Source organism: Arachis duranensis, chromosome 2 (genome assembly GCF_000817695.3).
Source record: "Arachis duranensis cultivar V14167 chromosome 2, aradu.V14167.gnm2.J7QH, whole genome shotgun sequence".
Lineage (NCBI taxonomy): Eukaryota > Viridiplantae > Streptophyta > Magnoliopsida > Fabales > Fabaceae > Arachis > Arachis duranensis.
In genome coordinates this window covers 60,530,051-60,543,798 of record NC_029773.3, presented here as the reverse complement: position 1 = coordinate 60,543,798, position 13,748 = coordinate 60,530,051, and positions in this window count along the sequence as shown.

Below are 13,748 nucleotides of genomic sequence, written 5' to 3'. Positions count from 1 at the left end.
TCTTCGGCCAAATATTTTTTAACATCTGATTTGTAATATGCATTTGTGTTTTCCTTTTTTGTTTTTCTCACAAATTCATTCTATTTTCAACAACACCCACAGCATTAGATAGATGACGAGTGCTAAATATTGATTTAGAAATTCACAAGTTAAAAGCTCAAGTTTGTCGTAAATAGCTCTAAACTAGAATTCAATACCCTTTAAAAATTTGTGAGCTTTAATTTTTGCTCATCATCCAAGTTACTGGGTGATAAAGCACCTCTCAAATTTGTTTGTCCAAGTCTCTTCTTGAAATACAAATATCACAGGCACATAATTGAGCTAATGAGCTCTAGTCATTAATGTTCTCAACCTTATAACTTTAGAATTATTTTGATTTTTTCAGATTATTTTTCACTGCTTCAAGAAAGAAATTGATGGTTGGATTTCCATAATCCTTCTTCATATGTTTGTTTTTAGAGATTCTCCTTCTATTTCCAAAAGTTTCAAATATCTTAAATTTATTAATTGTAACTATATTTTTTTACCATCACCACTTTTGTTTTGAACTCTACTTTTTATTATTCAATTTTTTTTATCAAAATATCCTTCATACAAACAATTACTGGAGAAACAAGCATACAAGTTTAAGCACTTAAACAAAGAAAAAGAAAATAGAGAGTGCTATGCATAAAAAAAGAAAAAGAAAAGAAAAATAAAAAAAAGAAACAACTAGCCATTAGAAAAAAACATTCATCTTATCCAAGTTACTTATTTATCATCACTGCTTTTTTCATCCTCAATCTATATTCTTCTTTTATCCAGAGATTCATAGTGTTACCAACACTAAATTTAAAGTTTAACAGAATTTTAAACACAAATATTTTAGGGTAAAAAACGGAAATGAGCCAAGGAGAGATCAAAATTACCTAAATCAGCCAAATGAAAAATCAATACATGAATCAACCAGGATGAATTACTATATAATTCGAATCAATATGATTCGAATTACGTTTGCATGTAATTCGAATTGATATGATTCAAATTACTAGGAATGCCAAAATTCAATGAAGTTCGAAACAACTTGTTTCGAATTACACATATATAATTCGAATTAAGTAAATTCGAATTACTAGGAGAAGCACATGTTAGAGGAGTTCGAATCAATTGGATTCGAATTAGGTGAAAATGGACTTGCATAGTAATTCGAATCAAGTTGATTCGAATTACAAGGGAATCGGCTATAAAAGGAGTTCGAGCCAAGTTCATTCGAATCACATTCTCATTCTCCAACCCCACCAAATCCCAGAGAAAAAGACCAACGTTCAGTACGAGCTTGACCAAAGCGGCTGTTTCTGTCGATGGGGGACGATCCGGGAAGGCTTTATCGTTTGGATGGAGTAGCTCATATCGCCGGTGTTATCAACGACGAGGTTAGTGGTTTATGAAAGCGGTTTATGATAACGGTATTAGTTAATGGTTTTTTATAATGGTTTATGTTACTGTTAGTGGTTTAGGATAGTGGTTTAGGAAAGTAGTGTAGGCTAGTGGTTTTTGTTGATGGTTTTTGTTAATGGTTTTTGTTAATGGTTTTGTTTTAGCGGTTTATTGTAAATGGTTTTTGGATAGTGGTTTAGGAAATTAGTGTAGGGTAGTGGTTTTTGTTGATGGTTTTTGTTAATGATTTTGTTTTACCGGTTTATTGTTAATGGTTTTTGTTAATGGTATATGTTAATGGTTTATTGTTGATGGTTTTTGTTCATGGTTTTTGTGAATGGTTTTGTTTTAGCGGTTTATTGTTAATGGTTTTTGTTAATGGTTTTTGTTAATGGTTTTTGTTAATGGTTTATTGTTGATGATTTTTGTTAATGGTTTTTGTGAATGGTTTTGTTTTAGCGGTTTATTGTTAATGGTTTTTGTTAATGATTTTGTGTTAATGGTTTTGTTTTAGCGGTTTATTGTTAATGGTTTTTGTTAATGGTTTTTGTTATTTTAGTGGCTTGTGCATCTGTTCTAATTATGCGGTTTATGTATTGGCCAGCCTCGTCGTTGCATATCCAGTGTTAGGCGGCAACAGGGGATGCGTCTTGATGAGAGGTATGTCCCGTACTTGCAGATGGCGGGACTTTACCATCTTGCGAGACTGAACGACAGATGGTTTCGACTAGACGAGCCCCTAGTCAGCGCATTCGTCGGATCACACTCAGTTGCCGGCCCATCGTCATCCAGACCCGTCCATGTTCCGCCTATGACCCCCAGACAACCAGTTCCGGATGACAGCGACGAGTCCATTGAGGATGAGGAGCCACTTATTCGTAGGGGATACCGGACACGGGTGCCACGCCGTTGCGGCACTGGATCGCACCTTTTTAGATGATTCATGGATAGTGGTTTATGTCTTGTTGTCATATTTATATTGTAGACTTTGTTGGTTGGTCATCATTGTTATTGTATGATCTTTTTTTTATTGTGAACTTTGTATGTCTTGTTGTCATATTTATATTATGTACTTTCTTATTACGTCGATGTATTCTACTTTTATGTTATCATTTATGGTTTCATCTTATTTTATTCGTGATCAGTCGTTCCATGATATAATGTTGTTTCTTATAGTTATAATTGTCAATGATGTAAAAGACATTCAACAGAAATAGTTGGTACAAATAACAAGTTTCATTAAACATAGGAAACAAAGTAGTTCCAGACAAGTTGTAATACATGAAAACTTAAAAAAAAAAAACAAGAAGACAAGTGTTAATACATTAACAAACAAACACATACATAGCCAATCGCCTACTGATTTCCAGCAGTCCCGCTTGGGCCTGCGGCTTGTGGACAACTCCGCCTAGTGTGACCTGGCTGCCTGCAGAGGCCACATCGCTTTGGCCGGTTCGGTTCTGCTTCATCCATGTTGGTTCGAATTCTTGTGGATCTAGGACGACCCTCCCTCGCACGCCTCATACTCGGATCCGGTATAACGGTAGGCCCGGCATAAGGTGGCCAGAAACCCTCTGGAATGGGAGGTGTAAATCCCATCTGATAGACACCAAAAACGGAGCTAAGGCGATATACCTCGTGGACGTAAGGCTGCCATGTAAGCCGTGAATACGCACAGCAAGCCAGTGCGTGCGGACAGGGAAAATGAAGTGCTTGGAAGTATCCACAATCACAAGTCTTCGACCCTAATGAGACCCTGTACGTACCAAGAGAGAATGAGCCTGTCGGAGTCGTCTCAGCAACGGTGTACTCCGAGTTATCCCTGTCGTAAACAGTCACCGTGAAGTGCCTGCCTGTTCTCAGGTTGGCCTCGATACACTTTGCTAGGTATTGACTGAATTGTTGTCCAGTACCCATCTGAGCCTCGGCCTCCCTACCCTTACGGACAAAGAGCTCAGCTAGCCTTCCGTATGTGGCCTTAACCAGCGAGCAAACAGGGAGGTTTCTAACCCCCTTCAGGATTGAGTTGATGCATTCCGAAGTATTGGTCGTCATGTGCCCGAATCTCCGACCCTCATCACAGTGCTGTGTCCACAGCGAATACTCGATTCGGTTCGCCCACTCACACATTGCCGGATTCTCAGAGCGCAGAATGTCAAACCAGTAGTCGAATTCCACCTCGGTCTTGGCATATGCGGCATTAACAAGAAGCCTTCGGGCATCTTTTCCCTTGAACGTCAAGGCAAAATTCGCTGCAACGTGTCGAATGTAGAACGCCCGGTACGCAGCAGGCGGTAGCCATCCCCCATCCGGAGCCTCGAGTGCTGCCTTGATGCCGTTATGCCTATCTGAAATAACTAACAGACCCGGCTGAGGTGTGACATGCTCACGGAGGTGGGAAAGAAAGAAAGACCATGACTCAGCATTCTCACCCTCAACTAGTGCAAATGCCACGGGGAGGATGTTCGAGTTTCCATCTTGTGCAATGGCGACTAGCAATGTCCCCCCATACTTCCCATATAAATGGGTGCCATCAATACTCACCAAAGGCTTGCAATGACGGAATGCCTGGATACAAGGGGGGAAAGTCCAGAACAGCCTATGAAAATAAACCTGAGAATCATCAACCTGTCCCCCAACTCGAACAGGGCAAGTCCTGAGGATGGCTACAGTGCCAGGCATCGTCAGCTGAACTCCTAAAACCCACCTAGGGAGCTCATTGTACGACTCGTCCCAGTCCCCATATATCACGGCAACGGCCTTCTGCTTCGCCATCCATACCCTCCTGTACGTAGGCCTGAACCCAAAGTGTGCGGCCGTGGCATTTTGGAGCACCTTGATGTTCACACCTGCATCAGCCCTAACCATCGGCATAACGAAGGTGGATATGACATGGTAGTCCAGACTCCTATGGTCGCTGGAGATGGAGCTGGCAAGACATGTATGCGGTCCGTTGTATCGCTTCACTTCCCAGATACCCTTCCGCTGTCGGAGACTCAACCGAATTAGCCATGTGCACCCATTCCCAAACTCAGAACACTTTCCCACATACCTGCGGTAGTCAGACTCAACGACCTTGTACTGGACCCCTCGGCGGATACTGTACGTCTTCACACTCAACAGCGCCTCATCTTTATCCTGAAATTGTTGGCCAACCTGGAACTCGTTCATACCGGCAGACCCCTCGGTATCTCTAGCACCAAATCCTGAGGCCTGCAGATCATTGTCGTCCTGCCGCATGGCATCCAGGTCCAATGAGGAAAAATGGGGTGGGTACTGCTGTGTGCCAGAACTAGATCCACCTGCAGCCCTTGTCGGAATAGTAGTTCCAACATCATCGCCGCTTTCATCATCGATCATATCCGGCTCCACGTCATCGTCATCTGGATCATCAAACAAACCATCACCAACACCAGCCGGTGTGGGACAATGTACCTCGGTGGGAATATGTTCCCCATAACGAACCTCGTCTCCAAAATTGCCGCTCAGATCAACGGCAAACGAAGGGGACGCAACAGGTTGCATCGGTGGCTCATACACAGGAGCAGAGGATGAAGCACCAGCAGGTCTCGAGCTCGAGCCGCCAACCGCGGCTATAGTAGTGGCATTCCGGTTCGAACCACCCGAGCTAGATACCACATCAACCAACTTAGCCAGCAGCTCTGGTGTCCTTACCTCGGGAAACTGCCTACGAGAAAGAAACATAACCTGCAAGTCCTCGTCACTACCGATTGTGAAACAATCAAACTTCACGATGTCATGGAGCACCGCTGTAGGAATGCGGTAGAAAAACTTCTTCACCCTTTTAACGCCTTCAAAACCCAGCTTCTCCAGTACAGAGCTAACAAGTGCATCGTATGTGGTTGTCGGGGTCACGATAATACATAGGGGATCCTTATCAGTGAACTTCACGCCCGACCGAGTTTTTCTCTTAATCGACCCTCTGTAATGTACCAAAACTAGGAAACTCTCCTCACTAGCCATCTCCCCTCTTTGTTGAGAGCAACATGAGTTCACACCATATATATACAGCCCTGCCTCGCACTATATATATATAATTCGAATCTATATGTTTCGAATTATGTAGTATCACAACCTAACCTAGTAATTCGAATTAAATAGATTCGAATTAGTTAGGTATAATTCGAAACAAGTTGTTTCGAATTACCTTATAATGTCAATTCCTAGTAATTCGAATTAATTAAGTTCGAATTATGCTCACCTAATTCGAAACAAGTTGTTTCGAACTTCATTGATTTGTTGCATTCATAGTAATTCGAATCATATAAATTCGAATTACATGTAAACTAAATTCGAATCATATTGATTCGAATTATATAATAATTCGTCCTGGTTGATTCATGTATTGATTTTTTATTTGGCTGATTTACGTAATTTTGATCTCTCCTTGGCTCATTTCCGTTTTTTACCCAATATTTTAAATTATGTGAGAAGTTTGTGCGCATGAAAAAGATATTAACACATTTTATCAGTAATTGTAATTACCTCTAAGTAGAAGGAAAAATATGTGGTAAAGACTGTGTTGCAACTTTTATTTCTATCCATATTTGAATACAAATATTTGTTTCTATTTTTTTTCTAGTACAAGTCCTGTGCAATAAACAACTGAAAGGATAATTCATAATAATCAATACTTGATCAACAAGAGGATGAACAATAAAGAGCATAACTAGAAACTGTCGTTAAAAACAAAATAAAACACAAGCCATAAAGCCAGAGGCCTAAACACCAAACTACAATTCAACCTTGCACAAAGATCTTTGGTTCCTCATTCCTTCCTCCTTGCACAAACCTTTGACCAGTGGGTACTGACCTCTTATACGATACTCTTCTGTTCTTTTGACTACTCTTAGATTGTTGGGTGGGCACTTCATTCTGACCTGTTTGCGGAGTTGGACCCATCACATCGTTAACTCCACTTTCAGGTTGTGTTTCGGCTTCAATGTGGCCTTCGAGGACTTTTGGGATACATTAGGAGGTGGGACTTCTACTTGACTTTGCTGTTAGGTGGTGTTTTGGTTGACGTTTGAGAAGTTGGGTTGTGGCATTGGTTAGTTTGTAGGAACAGGATTAGGAGATGCTGGCTTTTGACTTTGATTGCAACTTTTGTTGGTTATGTTTTTCTTATTTCCTTTCTTAACATCTATCTTCTTTTTTTCGGGTAGGCTTTCTATGGATTGTCATCTTACTTCTTTTTCTTGGAGTTTCTTGTGGTATAGGTTGTTCAATGGTATCAAAAATTGGGTTTGACTCATCATCTACAATATCTACCACTTCAACTTTCTCAAGTAAATCAACTGTATGATCCCAATAAATATAGCATATTCTTCCATTTTCAATAGAAAATTATACTTTAGACTACATCACTATCAAGCTTAATTAAATACAAACCATTGGATATTTTATTCTCCGCTCAGTAAAAATTCTTGAAAGAAATATATCCCAAATTCTTAAATAATTTCACCATAAAAAATATATTCAGAATTTCAATATTCACCCTAAGAATTACAACAATCATCCTTCCAACATATTTTAAAACTCCATTCATGTTTCTCTCAAATCGTCCATTTACTATTTGTTTATCAAAAAATTCTCAATTAAACTATAAAATAACTAAATTGATATAAGTAATTTGTACACAAATTAATGTATTTTCATATCATAACACAAATATATGTGAACACTACTTATCAAATCAGTTAACCCAACAGTCAGTGTGATCACGGTAAGAGTACCAAGAGAGACTTGAAAAAAGAGTCCACTAATGCACCTGCAACAATCATATAATTCTCCTTTGTATCTAAAGTAGATGATCCTTCTTCTAGCACAAAGCATTATAAACACTTTACCCATAAATTATCTACGCCATGTGAGATTTGTGAGACTTCAAAATAATAAAATGTAGAATTAATTTCAAAAGCACAATGACAAAATTTTCAATCTGTCACCTCCATATTAGTAAGCCAAATAGCCTCTTAGAAGATATGGTGCTAATAATTTTATATATCTTATAAAACTTCCGATTGCTGCTACTCTAGTGATTAGTGCTAATAATTTACATATCATATATTATATAAAAAAGTATTATTAAATATTGTATTTCTTCATTTTTTTTCTATGAATATTTATTTTCATATATAATTTTATAAATTTATTTAATTATTATTAAATTAAACGATTCAACGAATAATTTATCAGTTGAACCAGTAATCCAATAATTCAACGAATAAAACTATGCCATTCAGTACTTAATCTAATTCTTTTATTAATTTTATCGATAATATAGGAAAATACTATTCATCCTTTAAATATTGTCTTTTATTCAACCTTTAAATTTAATATTTTATTATTTTAATTTTTTAATTAATCATGTTTTCTATTTTTAAGGAACCACTTTTATTTTTATTAATTTCAGAAAAGCTCTGCATACAAGCAAAAATGGCTTGTATGCTTTACAAGTTCATTAACTAATAAACCCTCAAAACACGCTGAAAGCCCTACGTCTAATACACGTGCTATATAAAGATCCTGCGTACATATAACTACCAAATTTAAAAGATTTGTTTCCTTCTTCGTTCTTCTTCTGGTTCTTCTTCTTCTCGTTCTTCTCTCCTTATTTCTAGATTTGTTTCCTTCTTCGTTCTTCTCCTCGTTCTTCTTCTTTTCGTTCTTCTTCTTCTCGTTCTTCTTCTTCTCGTTCTTCTCTCTTTCTAACTCCAGCTTCGTTTTCTATCGATTTTTGTTTACTGAAATCAAAGTTTGGATTCGTTTTGAAGATAATGGTTGATTCAACCTCAGATTCTCAGCTGAATCAGGGCGAAGTGGATTATGAATTTGAATCTAACGAAGTTCCTGAGGTTTGATTTACATACGTTTACTCTGAATTTTGTTACAGTAATTTGTATAGCATTGTGTAGCTGAATAATTTGTGAACATTGACTGTGAGACTAACGCGTCAACATAAATCTGTGGATTGAATGTAATGTATTAGTTTTGATTGATTATCTGGAATTTATAGCAGACGCTCGGGTGTAGATCAGAACTTTTTTGAGTGTATTTATTTCGGTAGTGTGGGTGTATTTACAGTTATGGCTTTTTCTGTTATTTTAGCTGAGTTGTTGTGGTTCGGGTGTATTATATCAGACATGATTGGGTGTGTTTTTAGTTTTTGTGATGGTGTATTCTGCAGCATGTGTGTTTACAGCTTATGGCTTTTATTGTCATTTTAGTTAAGTTGGTGCCGTTCGGGTGTATTATATTAGCAATGATTGGGTGTATTTATAGTTTTTGACATGGTGTATTTTGCCGTCTCTCTCTGTTGTTGATGACCAGTTTGTTCCGAAGGTTGGAATGACCTTTACCACCCTTGAAGATGCTGAAAAATTTTACAGGAACTACGCCAAGGTTGCAGGTTTTTCTACAAGAGTTCGGAACACAAATAGGAAGGAAAACGAGATTAAGAATCAATTGATTACATGTAGCAGAGAGGGAAAATGGAAATCTAAAATATATCCGACCGAAAAGACGAATCCGACAGCCGATTTAAACTGTCCTGCAAGAATTTATATACACACATTGAAGGATGTTGGTGCTTGGATCATTTCAAAGGTTGTTCTCGATTATTCACACCCTTGCTGTCCAAGTAAAGCAGAGATGCTCAAACAGCAAAGGGAACTAAGCATGTCCATTCGTCGTACAATAGAGAATAACAAGGAGGCTGGTATCAGACCAAGCAAAACTTACCAATCATTTGTTGCGGCTGCCGGTGGTCATAGAGAGTTAAATTTTATTGAAAAGGATGTGAGGAATTACATTACCAGGGAAGTGCGGAATGTTTCCGAACAAGAAGATGCAAAGGAATTCGGGAAATATTTGTTACGAATGAAAGAGAAGAATCAGAATTTCTTTTTTGAGCTTGAACTCGAGGAAGATCAATCGATTAAGCTTGCTTTTTGGGCCGATGCAAGAAGTAGAGCTGCCTTTGAGTATTTCGGTATTTCATTTGACACCACCTACAATACAAACAGGTAACAAACTGTCCCTGTTTATGATGCTAAATTAATGTATTTTTATGAATCTGCCGCAGAGGTGTCTTTTTATGAAATATTTCGTTTTTTGGGTGTCTTTTTGGGTGTATAGAAAGCATTTTGTTGGGTGTACCTAATGATTTTTCATTCTGCACTATGGTAATTTGTTTCAGATATAATTTGGTTTGTGGTTCTTTTGTCGGGGTGAATCACTACGGTCAGTCAACACTTCTCGGATGCTCTTTGATGAAAAACGAAGAAATTGAATCATTCAAATGGTTATTTCAAAGTTGGCTTCGTTGCATGGGAGGAAATGCTCTGAAAGGGTTTCTCACCGATCAATGTGCATCAATGAAAAGGAAATGCAGATATTTGGCACATCATGAAGAAGATTCCAAGCAAATTAAACGGCTATAAAGGACATGCAGATATTAAACAACAAATGAGCTAAGTTGTTTGGAACTCTCATAGCAAAGACTCATTTGATAGGAATTGGAATAATTTTCTGCTGAATTTTGGTCTTGTGGACAACAGGTGGCTTTCAGGTAGTGTTGTTTTAAAATCTGCAGCAGAGGTGTAAATTTAATTTTTATCGGGTGTATTTATAGTCTGCGTTTAGGTGTATTCTGTAGATCTCTATGAAGACCGTCATATATGGGTTCCAATCTATTTGGATCACTATTTCTGGGCAGGGATGAGAAGCACGCAAAGGAGCGAGAGCATGCATTCATTTTTTAATAAGTTTATTACCCAGAACAGCTCGCTTATTCAATTCATCAAATAATATGATAATTGCCTCGGAAGCAGGGAGCAAGCAGAGAGAGAATCAGATGCTGCAGATTTTTATACGGTCATACCGTGCGCAACCAAATCCCCAATTGAAGCTCAGTTTCAAGATGTGTACATGGTGCACAAAATTGTGACTCATACTTTTCACAACTCGAACAATCCCCGGTAATGGCTCCAAAAACTTGGTGCACAATACCATGGTTTACATACATTCTTCACAACTTCGCACAACTAACCAGCAAGTGCACTGGGTCGTCCAAGTAATAAACCTTACGCGAGTAAGGGTCGATCCCACGGAGATTGTTGATATGAAGCAAGCTATGGTCATCTTGTAAATCTCAGTCAGGCAGATTCAAATGGTTATGGAGAATTAATGATTAAAAGATGAATAAAACATAAAATAAAGATAGAGATACTTATGCAACTTATTGGTGAGAATTTTAGATAAGCGTATGGAGATGCTTTGTCCCTTCCGTCTCTCTGCTTTCCTATTGTCTTCATCCAATCCTTCTTACTCCTTTCCATGGCAAGCTGTATGTTGGGCATCACCGTTATACCACGAAGACTCTAATCTCAAGGAATTAAAGGCTCTGTTGTCAGGAGACGCAATCAAATGCATGGACCAGGAATCCAAGAGATACACAGTATAACTATTGCAAGTAGAACGGAGGTGGTTGTCAGGCACGTGTTCATAAGTGAGAATGATGATGAGCGTCACATAATCATCACATTCTTCATGTTCTTGGGTGCGAATGAATATCTTAGAACAAGAATAAGCTGAATTGAATAGAAGAACAATAGTAATTGCATTAATACTCGAGGTACAGTAGAGCTCCACACCTTAATCTATGGTGTGTAGAAACTCCACTGTTGAAAATACATAAGAACAAGGTCTAGGCATGGCCGTGAGGCCAGTCCCCAATGGTCTAAGAACTAAACGTCCAAAGATTTCTACCCAGCTTGAAAATACAATAGTGAAAGGTCCTATTTATAGAGAACTAGTAGCCTAAGGTTTACAGAAATGAGTAAATGACATAAAAATCCACTTCCGGTCCCACTTGGTGTGTGCTTGGGCTGAGCATTGAAGCTTCCACGTGTAGAGACTTTTCTTGGAGTTAAACGCCAGCTTTTGTGCCAGTTTGGGCGTTTAACTCCCACTTTTGTGCCAGTTCCGGCGTTTAACGCTGGGAATTCTGAAGCTGACTTGGAACGCCGATTTAGACCATCAAATCTCAGACAAAGTATGGACTATTTTATATTGCTGGAAAGCCCTGGATGTCTACTTTCCAACGCAATTAAAAGCGCGCCAATTGGATATCTGTAGCTCCAACAAATCCACTTCGAGTGCAGAGAGGTCAGAATCCAACAACATCTGCAGTCCTTTTCAGCCTCTGAATCAGATTTTTCCTCAGGTCCCTCAATTTCAGCCAGAAAAAACCTGAAATCACAGAAAAACACACAAACTCATAGTAAAGTCCAGAAAAGTGAATTTTAAATAAAAACTAATAAAAATATAATAAAAACTAACTAAAACATACTAAAAACATACTAAAAACAATGCCAAAAAGCGTATAAATTATTCGCTCATCACAACACCAAACTTAAATTGTTGCTTGTCCCCAAGCAACTGAAAATCAAATTGGATAAAAAGAAGAGAATATGCAATGAATTCCAAAAACATCTATGAAGATCAGTATTAATTAGATGAGCAGGGCTTTTAGCTTTTTGCCTCTGAACAGTTTTGGCATCTCACTTTATCCTTTGAAGTTCAGAATGATTGGCGTCTATAGAAACTCAGAATCCGGATAATGTTATTGATTCTCCTAGTTAAGTATGATGATTCTTGAACACAGCTACTTCATGAGTCTTGGCCGTGGCCCAAAGCACTCTGTTTTCCAGTATTACCACCGGATACATCCATGCCACAGACACATAACTGGGTGAACCTTTTCAGATTATGACTCAGCTTTGCTAGAGTCCCCAATTAGAGGTGTCCAGGGTTCTTAAGCACACTCTTTTTGTTTTGGATCACGACTTTAACCGTTCAGTCTCAAGTTTTCACTTGACACCTTCACGCCACAAGCACATGGTTAGGGACAGTTTGGTTTAGCCGCTTAAGCCAGGATTTTATTCCTGTGAGCCCTCCTATCCACTGATGCTCAAAGCCTTGGATCCTTCTTATTTTTACCCTTGCCTTTTGGTTTAAAGGGCTATTGGCTTTTCTGCTTGCTTTTTTTTTGAATTCACTGCTTTTTCTTGCTTCAAGAATCATTTTTATGATTTTTCAGATCCTCGGTAACATGTCTCCTTTTTTCATCATTCTTTCAAGAGCCAACATTCATGAACAACAAATTCAAAAGACATATACACTGTTCAAGCATACATTCAGAAAACAAAAGTATTGCCACCACATCAAAATAATTAATCTGTTATAAAATTCGAAATTCATGCAATTCTTCTCTTTTTCAACTAAGAACATTTTTCATTTAAGAAAGGTGATGGATTCATATGACATTCATAACTTTAAGGCATAGACACTAAGACACTAATGATCATAAGACACAAACATAGACAAACATAAGCATAAAAAATCGAAAAATAGGAAAGTAAAGAACAAGGAGATTAAAGAACGGGTCCACCTTAGTGATGGCGGCTTGTTCTTCCTCTTGAAGATCTTATGGAGTGCTTGGGCTCCTCAATGTGTCTTCCTTGCCTTTGTTGCTCCTCTCTCATGATTCTTTGATCTTCTCTAATTTCATGGAGGAGTGTGGAATGTTCTTGGTGCTCCACCCTTAGTTGTCCCATGTTGGAACTCAATTCTCGTAGGGAGGTGTTGATTTGCTCCCAATAGTTTTGTGGAGGAAAGTGCATCCCTTGAGGCATCTCAGGGATTTCATGATGAGGAATTTCCTCATGTCCATGAGTGAGATCTCTTGTTTGCTCCATCTTCTTCTTAGTGATGGGCTTGTCCTCATCAATGAGGATGTCTCCCTCTATGTTAATTCCAACTGAATTACAGAGGTGACAAATGAGATGAGGGAAGGCTAACCTTGCCAAGGTAGAGGACTTGTCCGCCACCTTATAAAGTTCTTGGGATATAACCTCATGAACTTCTACTTCCTCTCCAATCATGATGCTATGAATCATGATAGCCCGGTCTATAGTAACTTCGGACCGGTTGCTAGTGGGAATGATTGAACATTGGATAAACTCCAACAATCCCCTAGCCACGGGCTTGAGGTCATGCCTTCTCAGTTGAACCGGCTTCCCTCTTGAATCTCTCTTCCATTGAGCGCCCTCTTCACAAATGTCTATGAGGACTTGGTCCAACCTTTGATCAAAGTTGACCCTTCTAGTGTAGGGGTGTTCATCTCCTTGCATCATGGGCAAGTAGAATTCCAACCTTACATTTTTCGGACTAAAATCTAAGCATTTTCCCCGAACCATTGTAAGCCAATTCTTTAGGTCCGGGTTCACACTTTGATCATGGTTCTT